Consider the following 12,973-nt stretch of genomic DNA (forward strand, 5'->3'; position numbering starts at 1 on the left):
CCTACCTCCCGCCCCGGCTCTGGCCCCAGAATCTTGTCAACTTTTGGATGCTGCTCAGGATTTATTCACTGTTTGAAGGCTTGGCCAGTATCATTCTTTAATAACTTCCGGATTAGATTAGAGCACTATAACATGTTCTTTGTAGGCCTGCCTTTGAAGACAGTTCAGAAACTTCCAACTAATCCTGAATAAGGCGCCCCTTATTATTATTATTATTATTATTATTATTATTATTATTATTATTATTATTATTATATTACCAGTTGTGGGAAAGTTTTCACGTATCAGCTGTTTTGCACTAGTTGCCGGTTAATTTCTGGACCCAATTCCAAGTGCTTGTTTTGCCTTTGAAGCCTTTAAAGCCCTGAACAGTTTGGGTCCTGATGATCTCTGGGAACAAGACCACCCCCTCTGAGCATTTAGCATCTTGTGATATGTGGAGGCTAGATGGACCTCATTAGGAGTAGGACTTGCTTGGTTTTACCCCTGATGCTCTAGTACTGCCTTTCAATAAAAATCTACAACTTTCTCCCAGCTGTTTTTCAAAAATAGTTTTATTTTTTAATCTTTTATTTCAGATTTGTTGCTGTTGAAAATTGCTAGTTGAGTTCTTGATTAGCCAGTGCTGTATTCCATTGTGCTGCCAATATTTATTACTGTTGTTGTTGTTGCTGCTGCTGCTGCTGTTGCTGTTTCCATTTTTAGCTGCTTGGTTTCACTTGTATTACTTTATTGATCTTTGAATTTGAGTGAATGATAAAATATAAATATTTTTAAATAAAATAGTCTGGGCTGTGGACTGGACCTTGGGGGTGGATATGGGAGCATGTTTCTCCCATTTTCATAGAATCATAGAGTTGGAAGAGACCACAAGGGCCATTGAGTCCAACCCCCTGCCAAGCAGGAAACACCATCAGAGCACTCCTGACATATGGTTGTCAAGCCTCTGCTTAAAGACCTCCAAAGAAGGAGACTCCACCACGCTCCTTGGCAGCAAATTCCACTGTCAAACAGCTCTTACTGTCAGGAAGTTCTTCCTAATGTTTAGGTGGAATCTTCTTTCTTGTAGTTTGGATCCATTGCTCCGTGTCCGCTTCTCTGGAGCAGCAGAAAACAACCTTTCCCTGAGGAATGGCGAATGGGAGTTATCTGTTGCATCTCAGTACTGACAATAGTGTAAAGAAGGTTTCTCCTAGGCTCGTTGTGGTGTCAGAAGGCTGAGGACTTCCATCTGTTTCTTCTGTCCTGTGCAAATATAATATACCACTAATAACTGCAATCATAATGAAATATAAGTAATGAAATAATTCCGGTGCTGGTCAATCATGCTGTTCTTATCTGGTCACTTGCGAGGTCACAGCAGTGTGAAGCCCCAGAACTATCATAGAATTACAGATCTGTAAAGTTGGAAGGGACCTTGAGAGTCCTCTAGTCCAGTGTTTCCCAACCTTGTGCCTCCAGCTGTTTTTGAACTACAACTCCCATCATCCCTGACTAGCAAGACCAGTGGCAAAGGATGATGGGAATTGTAGTCCAAAAACAGCTGGAGGCACAAGGTTGGGAAACACTGCGAAGTCTAGTCCAACCACGCCATGCAGGAATCTTGGCTAAAGCATCCATGACAGGTGGCCATCCAGCCTCTGCTTAAAAACCTCTACAGGGCTTGAATGGACCTGTGTAAACTTAGCTGACCAGTATAGCTAGCATTATGCTTTGAATAGTTTTCTGGCTTTATTGAAATCATTCCTCCACGGCAGGTTTAATTAAAGTCAGTGGAGGATTTTAAAACAGATGAACAGGAGCAGGAAAAAACATGCTTCTTAATTAGGGTGGATAATTTCTTGCTAGCACCCAAAAGCACATTCAGAAAAGCACCAGATATCCTCTCCAAATCCTCTACTGGAAGCAATAAAGCTTTGTATATGTCAGGCTTGCCAGTTTTTGGTTTCTTGGGTTTTTGGAGGTTCAGTAAATTAGTCTGATTTTAAACTCTCTTTGGCCAGTGCCCCAATTGTTTGTTTCAGGTTGCAGGGAGATATTAAAGAGACATCCAGCACAGTTTTTGTTAAAGTGTCTGAGGAGCTAATTACAGGGGAAGAGAACAAAGGGTTGTGCTAAAAGGCAAATTGCTGAGTTGGAGATATTTTTCAGATAGTGTAACAGAAAGCTGAAACATCACCAGGAATCACCCCTCTAACTTACAACAAAGGGGATCCTTTTCACAAAGTGACTTTGCCTCCGTTGTTTCCTAACAATTATTGTATAATGGTAGCAATGGGATCTGTAGGCATCCCACACGTATGTTTGTTCCAAGCTAGTATTTGATTCTGAATACATGCACCTTTCCCACTTCCTCATGTACTTCATAAGTTTTCAAAAACATAATGGACCACTGACAATCACTACAATTTGTAATACAGTGGTACCTCGGGTTAAGTACTTAATTCGTTCCGGAGGTCTGTTCCTAACCTGAAACTCTTCTTAACCTGAAGCACCACTTTAGCTAATGGGGCCTCCTGCTGCCGTGCCACCAGAGCGCAATTTCTGTTCTCATCCTGAAGCAAAGTTCTTAACCCGAGGTACTATTTCTGGATTAGCGGAGTCTGTAAGCTGAAGCCTCTGTAACCTGAAGCGTATGTAACCTGAGGTACCACTGTAGTGAGTACCTAATTATGTACCATGTGAAGTCCTTTCTTTCATAGGGTGATAATGCATTCTGGTGTTATGAGATCAGGATAGAAAACTTCTCTCTACCACTCTAAACATTAATAATTTTATAAATCACTATTGCAACTCTCACATATAAATTACAAAGTCGTTTGTTCTGTTCCACATAGAATTCATTGCTCCTCCCTCATTCGCACACACAAACACACTTTCCATTGCTCTGTCGCATTCTTCACCCCCAAGTTATTACTTCCTACCAGTTTGTTCCTTTTTCTCTCTCTTCCCCCAAATTATTCTCCCCTCCCATTTCCACTTCACATTAATCTGACTTTTTCCTATATGTCTCCCAGCCGCCAATTTGTTTTCTTCTTCCCCTCTACCACCAGTGCAACCATTTCAATGACATTAAATACATTTTATTAGTGTTCTGCCTAAGAAGAAATATATTTTATCAAAGTGATGATCTGTTCAAACATTCCAGGCAGCGTCCAATCAGCTCGCCATGTGAATTCTGACCCTCTGCTCTTCCTCTGACTGTCCGTCCCGCAGGGGTGGGAATCCTGTTTCAGGCCACGGACCACATTACCTCAGTGGAAACCTACTGGGGGTCATATGGAGCAATAGGTGCACCTCTTACCATTGTACAGTACACAAAACTCAGGTGTGTCTATGCATACACACATAGCTTTGCATCCTCATCTAGGCAAACAAGAGGCGTTACCACAGTTCAAAGACCCATTCAGAACAAGCAAAAGCACTGGAGGAGAGCTCACAGCAGAGCCAGTGAGAGGTGTGGCCTGGCCTGAAGGGCCAGAGGTTCCCCAGCCTGGCTTAAACAGCTGCTGAAAACCTTCCCAGATAACTTAGGTTAAAGAGCCCTAAATAAGCCCCAGGCTAAAAATAATAATAGGGGTGACTATTTTGCCAGAGTGCACCATACTCAGTTTTATGACAATGGGCAATGCAAACCCCAGAATAAAGTGTACTTCAGGCGCACCGGGTGTACAGCAAGAAAACCCATCCATGTGCAGTTGTGCAAACTTCCATACATACCCAGATCCAGAACCAGCAGTCTCTCCATGGAATAAGGTGGCTGAATTCATACTCACATCTGATCTGGGCAATGAAATTCTGAAATGGCATTTTTGAAATTATACTATAACCTACATTGTGAGAGGCACCACATTTCCCCCTTTACAGTTTTTTCTCCCAAATATAATTCTGAACATGAATAAAAATCCTTCAAAGTTTCCTGACAATTTTATAACTTTTTGGTTGGTCCTGATAAAGATGCTATTCTGTTTAGTTACATTTGTAAGAAAAGGTGGGTGACATATAGACATTTACTCACACTCCATTTGGGCCTCTAAATCTAAGCAGCAACACCGCCTCTCACTGTCTCTGGGACAGTTGCCTCTGAATGTTTACAGTGATTTGTCTCTCCCACAAGCTGTCCCTTCCATGCACAAGGAAATTTTGAGAGAGTAGGTGACAGAGGAGGGACGCAAATCTCTCCTGTCTGTCAGATTCTATGACTTCTGCTCTAACTGCACAAGCACACTCCCCTGTTTTAGAGAGTCATAGAATGGTAGAGTAGGAAAGCATGGGCGTAGCCAAGATTTTTGTTAGTTGTTGAGCTTCTTTTAGGAAATCAAAGTTGTTGAGGTTTTCTTGGGAAATCATGGGTAAAAATATCTCGTAAATAGGACATTGCGGGGGGGGGGGGCAGGCTTCTGCTGGTGGGGACAGAACCTCAGATAATTGAGTACTTTCAGTGCTCTTCAATATATTTGTGGATCTAGCTCCAGTGTCAGAAAGTTATTCCTGATGTTTAGTCAGAATCTCCTTTCTTGTAACTGAACCATTGGTTTGGGTCCTAGCCTCCAGAGCTGGAGAAAACAAGCTTGCTCCATCTTCCATGTGACAGCCCTTTATATATTTGAAGATGGCTCTCATATCTCCTCTCAGTCTCCTCTTTTCCAGACTAAACATGCCCAGCTCCTTCTACCACTCATAATAAGATTTAGTTTCCAGACCCTTGATCTGGAAGTTGCCCTCCTCTGCACATGTTCTAGATTGTCAATATCCTTCTTAAATTGTGGTGCCCAGAAGTGGGCACGGTATTCCAGGTGTGGTCTAACCAAGATAAAATAGAGTGGTACTGTTAGTTGTCTTGATAAGGGCACTTGATTTTTGTTGATACAGCCTAGAATAGCATTAGCTTTTTTTTGCTGTTGCATCACCCTGTTGCCTCGTGTTCAGCTTGTGGTGTACTAAGACTCCTAGATCTTTTCATGTGTACTACTGGCAGTACAGGTGTTCCTCATCCTATATTTGTGCAGCTGGTTCTTCCTGCCTAAATGTGGAACCTTATATTTGTCCCTACTGAAATTCATTTTGTTAGTTATGGACCAGTTCTCCAGTCTGTTAAGGTCATCTTGAATCCCAATTCTGTTTGCTGTCATTTGCAAATTGAATGAGCATCCCCTTAGTTCCTTCATCCAAATTGTTTATAAATGTATTGAAAAACAACAGGCCCAGGATAGAACCCTCCAGCACCCCAATTGCAACTTTTTCCAGGATGATGAGGAACCATTAATGAGCACTCAGTCAACCATCTAACAGTTACATCATCCATCCCACATTTCACCAGCTTCTCTACAAGAATATCATGGGTGACTTTTCAAAAGCCTTACTGAAACTGAGATACACTGCATCCCCAACACCCCTCGATCCACCAAGCCTTGTATTTCTATCAAAAAAGAAATGAGATTTGTCTGGTATGACTTGTTTTTGAGAATCCCATGTTGGATCTTAGTAATCACCACATCCTTTTTTAAGTGGTCACAGATGTCCTATGAGCACTTTAAAATTACCTGTTCTAGGACCTTTCCAGGTATTGATGTCAAGCTCACCAGTCAGTAGTTACCTGGGTCTTATTTTTCCCCCTTTTTGAAGATGGGGGCAACGCGTGCCCACCTGCAGTTTTTAGAGACCTCACCTGTTCTTCAAGAATTCTCAAAGATTATAGGCAGAGGCTCTGAGTTTACCTCCTCAAACTCCTTTAGTACTCTTGGGTGAAGCTCCTCAGGCCCTGGAGATCTGAATTCATTTAAAGTAGCTAGGTGTTCCCTTACTACAGGCTTCCTCAACTTCGGCCCTCCAGATGTTTTTGGCCTACAACTCCCATGATCCTTAGCTAGCAGGATCAGTGGTCAGGGATGATGGAAACTGTAGTCTCAAAACATCTGGAGGGCCGAAGCTGAGGAAGCCTGCCTTACTACCTCTTTTACTATCTTGAGCTGCAGCTCTCTCTTTGCAGCATTTATTCTGTTATCACCAGGTTGGGCATCACTTTCCTTTTGGGTGAAGACAGAAGCAAAGTAGGTGTTGAGCAATTCCGCCTTCTCTCTGCCACCCAATAGCATTTCTCCTCCTTCTGCTGAGCATCAGTGAAACTACAGTATTGTCCCCAGTGCCAGGTGTTCCCCTGCCATCTATAGTGTTGTCTCCCGCCCCCTCAGGATTTAGTTTAAAGCTCCCCTGACTAGGTTCCTGAGACACTTAGCAAGCACATTATTGCCAACCGCTGCAAGGTGCAGCCCCTCTCTTGCCAGAAGGCCTTCCTCAAGAAGGGTCTCTGTTCCGGAGGCTGCTTGCTTCTCATTCACTTCAGTAAATATCACAAGATCTGGGCAGTGAGTAAGTGAGTATATAATTGCAGAGAAACATGTTTTAATAAATAGCCTTAAGCATGATCTACAATTTCCCCTCAAACCCATGATAATAGGGTTACAGCCTGGGCTAGCCCCCAACCCACAAAAGTGTTCTTTTCTTCCTCACCACTCCTCCTTGTGCCCTGCTCAGGACCAAACTGGAAGTGGCATTAAATATGTATTTGCATCTAAGGTGCAATTTGCAATATATGCAAATTTCATCAGCTGGTATGATCGTAGTAGGCAGTGGAGGGGGAATGTAACCTTTTCCTCCCTTTTCTGAAACGGGTGTTTGCTTCACAGGGGAAATTTTCCATAGTCACCAGTGCCAAAGCAAAGACTCATTTAATGTTGCCTCGGTTTTGGCCATCAACAATTTGTCAGTTGGTAGAACTGTAGTAGGATCTATGACTTTTAGGTTCGTTATTTGGAAAATTATCTAACGGATTGGCATGCTGTAAAGCAGCATATCAAGGGAAACAGTTGCATTTGAAACACCAGAAACAGCACATTTGGGTTTAGTGGCTCTATTAGAAAGGAATTTTAGGAACAGAGTATTCAAGTAACACCCTCTTTTAGATTTTATTTATTGTGCTATGCAAATCAGCATAAAACAAATGCAAAAAAATGTCTGAAAGCTAAATAGCTGAGGAAAGCAGATCACTAAATACGTGACTGGTCCTTGTGAAGTCTCCTTGACTGTAACTTGCTGCATCCCATAGATGTCCATTTCTGTAAGTTTTCCCTTCAGAATAAACCTATCATTTTTCACCACAGGATATTTACAGCTTCAATCAGTGCCAAATTCAATTGGCTTCTGATCTCATTGCTGGAAGTTATAGATGCAGATATTATTTGCACTGTGGTTAATTATGGAGCAATCAAACTTTGGCTTTTCCACTGTAATTTCCTCTGCCAGCTAATTTAATTAATCACCCCCAGCTCAGCTCTTCCAGCTGCGACCGGCAGGGTCATTAATTAGGCATGTGGCGGTGGCTCATACACCAGTTCCTGTTGAGGGGCTGCTGCCCACTTGATCTTTAAGGGAGCAATCGCTTTTTCTAAATATTCAGGCAAGGTTGGGCTGCTTGATACATTGCAGCATTTCCTCAGAGAGGAAAGGTTATTCCAAAATGATGCATCAGCAGCAACCATCCCTTTTGAAACTGCTATTTTGAAGAACTGTCACGAGTTGCCCTCTTACCGGTAAGAGAGAGGGCCAGGTTGAAACTCTGCTCCTCAGCTCCTGACCAGCTCTGCTTCACGATCAGGAAGCAGGGATTGAGAAAGGTTCTTTGGGGGGGGTATTATTTTCCTGTACTTCCCCCCTTTATCCAGTGACCCTCAAATGGGCTGGGGAATTCGTGTAGGTGACTATTCTAGTTTTGTGGGGTGGGTTGAGTTTCAGCGATTACCTCTCCACCCCCCCCCCCGTCTTTTCTGATTGGCTGCCGAACTGTGTTGGGAACCCCTCCCCAGCCCATATGCATGTCTCCTCCTCTTCTTCCACTCCACCTTGTCAGCATGACGTAGAATGGGTAGCTAAGGCCTGGGGACAAAAACCTTCCCACCCACCACCCACCAGTCAGGGAACAGTGCTTGTCCCCTTCCTGCTACTCTCTGGCCTTTATCCTTGGTTCTTCTCCCTTCCCTCTCTTAACCTTCTCCTGAATGCGCTATCGGGGGCAAGGATGGAAGGAGTGTTCTCGCTGACAGAGGAGAAACCTCTAGAAGATCTCCATGCTCTGTCTTCCAGAGCAGGAGATGTGGACAGTAAATCCATCCTTTCCTCTCTCAGCCTCACAGGGGAGCCAAACTTAAGCTTCCACTCTTGAAATGGATTAAGGCACAGGTGGTTCAAGAGATCAGAAATGCACCCATGGCCCATAGTTTAGGGCAGTGTTTCCCAACCTTGGGCCTCCAGCTGTTTTTGAACTACAATTCCCACTGGTCTTGCTAGCTAGGGATGATGGGAGTTGTAGGCCAAAAACATCTGGAGGCCCAAGGTTGGGAAACACTGGTTTAGGGGAGGAGAGAAGGCATTTTGCTACCAGATCTCGTTCCCTCATAGGAGATCTCATAAGGGGCAAAAGAGGAATAAGAATATCCATAAGCCACTCAGTAGGTGGTACAGATGCACTTGCTCCTCCCAAAGTCATCATATCCCTGCAACCCTCATGACTTGGGGGTGGATGTCCAGAATAACTCTCAGCCAGGCCCATGCAGAGTTTTCACGAGGCCCAGGCCAGCAATCTTGCTGCAGTGCTGATACTTAATCTGATCTCACGCTGCATGCTAGTACAGGTCCAGATTTTACTATTGCAGTGCATACAGACTGACATGGGCTCATTAAGTCCCCAACCAACTGGGAGATACAGGGTGTTCTTGGCATAACAATGTAAGTCCGGGAGGCCCCTTGTAGGGGCCCCTGTACCCAGCTGCTCCCCCCACTCTTCACGGGCCTGCTATCATCCCTTCTCGCTCTATTCCCACACCTAAGCCTGTGATCTCCAAGGAAGCCCAGAGAGGAAGCAGAACTCTCTGAACGAGAGAGAGAACAGCCCTGCAATGCTGCCAGCCAAGTCTGGCTATCCGGTAGTTGCTGTCACCACTGCTTCTGGTTACCCACAGGGGTGGGGACTGGGGATAGCCAACTAATTGTTAAATCTGAGGGTCCCAGACCAGCACCCCTCACCTCCTATATATATGACTAGCATATAAATTTTGAAAGGGTTTTCATAAATTTGAAAGGGTTTTCATAAATAAAGCTACTCTTTGTTGCTACATCTTAGAAATTTGATATCGGAAAATTCATCCTCTGAGAAACTGGTGTTGACATTAGTTGATAAGCATACTTGAATACCTTCTCATTGGGATACTTGAAGTGGCACATACGTAGAGCTTACATATACTGTTTTATTAGCCATTTTGATTATGGCATCAGGTGAAACTAATTTCTACAGTTGGGATACCCTGTGGTGAGTAGCCTTTAAAGTACACATCTGACCATTAAAGTAATCAACCAACAACAGCAACAAGAACAGAAGTATTTCCCTCCAATGGCTAGGATAAATTATATAGGCCTGAGAGAGTCCGCAGCTTCAAATAACCTGGACTGAAAAAGAAATAAGTAATTATCTGAAATATAGATATGTACAGACTCTATATTTAACGTACAGTAGATTCATTCTAGTTGCTTAAGTATAGAAATTTCTGCTATCACAATCTCCCGTTTTACAGATTTCTATACACCTTCAATGTATTTTCCCCCTTCTTAAACACAGTAGCTGACAGCCCAAATGTTTAAAATAATTGGATTCTGCATTCTAATTCATCTGTAAAGTATTCGTTGATTAAATTAGCCTAATAGATATTATTTCTTACATGACTGCATAATTTCATCCTGATTGGATCTCTCTGACACTAACGAGTCCTCCAATTTACTGTTGACTAGAGAATCAGGCTAGCCCTAACTGTCCTCTTGTTTCGATTTTTCTTCCCAGGCTAAAAGTTAAACTGATTTATACTAAAAGGGCATACTGTTAATGCTCAAGTGCAGTTGTGCAGTATATTTTATTCTTTAAGACCAGTGTTAGAAGAAATATATTGTTTTATATAATCTTCATCTGACTTTAATTTGCTCAGTGGGATGTTCTGAAGCAGAAACTGGCCATTTAAAGACCTTAGAGAAGGAATTGCATTTTCTGAAAATCAAATACTTTATAAATAGTTTTCCAAATGGCAAATAAGCCCTCATTAGCTCTATTCAGGATTATAAAGGACATTGCCGGAGGTAGACCAATAGTCTTCAGCCTTTTCAGATTGGGGACCCACCTTTAGCCCAGACATGCTTTTGGGGACCCACTTCATAATTTTTACCCTATGCTTGTATGGTGGCTGCGCCTTAGGTAAGGTGGCAACCAGAGGCACCAACTTTGGAGGGAGAAGGGGGGTGGCCAAAATGGCATGGCATCAGGACATTGGAAGGAGCTGGGGGCAGAAAGCAGAGGCGGTGCAGCTTTTTCATTATACTACAGTGGTACCTCGCAAGACGAAATTAATTCGTTCTGCGAGTTGTTTCGTCTTGCGATTTTTTCGTCTTGCAAAGCGCGGATGCACCCTGGTATTAACGGTTGTAAGAAAAAGGAAACAAACTCGCAAGACGTTTCGTCTTCCGAAGCAAGTCCATAGGGAAAATCGTCTTGCGAAGCAACTCAAAAAACGAAAAACTCTTTCGTCTTACGAGGCATTCGTCTTGCGAGGTACCACTGTATCATGGAAGACAGTTCTGTCCTTTGTGCTCAAACACCATGTGTCAGGGGTGCGAGGAGCATGGAGCAGGGCTTCAGCAGATGCCCTTAAGAGGTGGGCTGCCTTTTTCTGCATGTCCTTTTGAGAATCACCCAGGTGCCTTTGCCCTGTCAGAGAAGCAGTGGGAATTTTAAATAAGTGTCTGATGGAGGTGTTGGAATGGATAAGGGTGAAGAAACTGAAGCTTAATTCAGTTGCTGCAGTTGGTACAAAATGGGCATCCTGTTTCTCAACCATGAGTCATGGTGTGACATACATAAAAAAGTGAATTGCAAATAACTGATCCTTGAAATTATTATAATTCCTAAAGAGTTAAATTTAAAGTTACAAAATTTGAATGCTGGATCCTGATACTTAGTCCAGCTTGCTGGGAGTAGTTTTATGTAATGATTATAAACAAAACATGCATAAAGTCCTGACACACAGTTTACTTTCATTTTAAAATATGCCTTATCTTGCCAGGTATTCTCCCTAACTAAAGCCATTTAACATAAACTTAAGGCAAAGTAGAGACTGAAAGGTGAAAATGTATTATACAATCTTCTCACACAGATTGTTTACAATCCCTTTTTATGTATTTGAAATATGTAGCTTATGCTTTCTTTGTAAATAAACTCATATTGGTTTACATGCAATTGTTAACATTCCAGCAAATACTGCCCAAATTATTAAGTCAATTTTTAGATACAAAAGAAGATGCCTTTCTAACTCTGTTACTGAATTGCCCTAGAATACATTGCATTCTTCTTGAGAATGCATAACAGCACTTTCTGCAAAAGTGCAAACAGCTGGCAAGTTTTGTATGGCGTCGGTGAACTGAGCAGAGGAAGAAAAAGTGTTGGCAAATACTAAGCAGACCCAAGACAGAAGAGGTGGGTAAACTCAGGAAACTGTTTTCATGAGTAAACTGGAGAGACAAAGGCACCCAGCAGGAACAGAAGAAACACCCACTCCTCCTGAATAACGCTGCTATAACAGAGCTGAAAGGGAAGAAGTCCTATTTGCTTCTGGGAATCTAATAAATTGTTTCAGGAAGTGAAAGTCTGTCCACACTAATGGAGCTGTGATTGACAGTTGGTTCTCATTACGGTGCTCATCAGGGGACAAAGTACATTCCACTGTTGTTTAAGAGGTTAAAAAATAAAATGTAGGTGAGCACTCTAAGGCTACAGACATCTTATGATCGAGTTTGTTTGCAGAGATAAAGACTCTACAGAATTAAATGATACAGGAATGAAGGATCGAGTTTGTCGCGAGGGAAATAAAATATTAAAAGAAGGTTAGAAAATTCTATGGCCTTGTTCAGATTTAATATTTCAGCCAAAGTAAGTGCAAAATTTATGTTCACGAAAGACAAGAGATTAGCAATCCCATGCAGCTGACATCCTGGGCCTCCTAACTAACTGCCTGTGAGAAATGACAGTTTCCTTGCATTCTCCTCTAATGACTCTCAGTCCTCTTTGAACTTCTTAGCACTATCTGTTGTTACAGGCATAGAAATTCTTAATTTCTTAGCGTTATCTTTAGCTGCTAGGGACTATCAGTAAAGCAGAGTCCACTTTGCAACCTTTTAACAATCTTGTACAGGTATCTCACATCTTACGCTTGTTACACTTACATGATCACAGATTTTTGTGCAGGGGGAATAAATAAATAAATAAATGAAGAGTGGAGGACACCCACTATTTATCCCCCCCCCAAAAAAAATCCATGCACAACTGAGATCTTGGTCTTTGGGAGGGTGGCATGAGAGCTCTGGCAGGGTCCTAGATCCCTGCCTCCGCCTTCTCAAAGCCCAGTAAGCACTTGCTCAGCAGAAGGAGGACATTAGGATGCTACCAGAGCACTCGTGCTGCCTTCCCAAAGCCGAGCAAGCAGCCCTCCACCTTGAGGGGGCCTGATTCCTGAGGCTTCTGGCTTTATGCATCTTTACATTTACACGTAGACCCCCGAAACTGGACTCTCATGTAAGATGCAAATTACCTCCATTCCTTTTTTTTATAAATCAACATTTACATGTAAATATTTTTTTAATGGGATAAATTCAGCCAGCCTCCTTTGTACATTAAAATAACTTTCCATTGTGCTGTCGTAAACATAGTGTTAAACCCAGACCAGGAATACCTAAGCTAAAGCCCAAGGCCCCAAATACTTTGACTGCAAAGGCAAGATTGGAACCAGCGACTTTTTGATTGAGTAGCTCGTTTTCTTAGATGCTATATGATTTATTTATTTATTTATTTATTTATTTATATGCTGCTTTGTATTTTTAAGAAAAA

The 12,973-nt window shown here is 42.4% G+C and overlaps 1 protein-coding gene across 4 annotated transcripts in view; it reads left to right on the forward strand.

Annotated features, from left to right (window-relative positions):
- The window catches only part of AGAP1 (ArfGAP with GTPase domain, ankyrin repeat and PH domain 1), a 306,162-nt gene that overhangs the window by 273,882 nt on the left and 19,307 nt on the right, over positions 1–12,973 (forward strand). The window lies entirely within an intron of this gene.

Source organism: Podarcis melisellensis (genome assembly GCF_964234715.1).
Source record: "Podarcis melisellensis genome assembly, chromosome: 1".
In the NCBI taxonomy this organism is placed as follows: Eukaryota; Metazoa; Chordata; class Lepidosauria; order Squamata; family Lacertidae; genus Podarcis; species Podarcis melisellensis.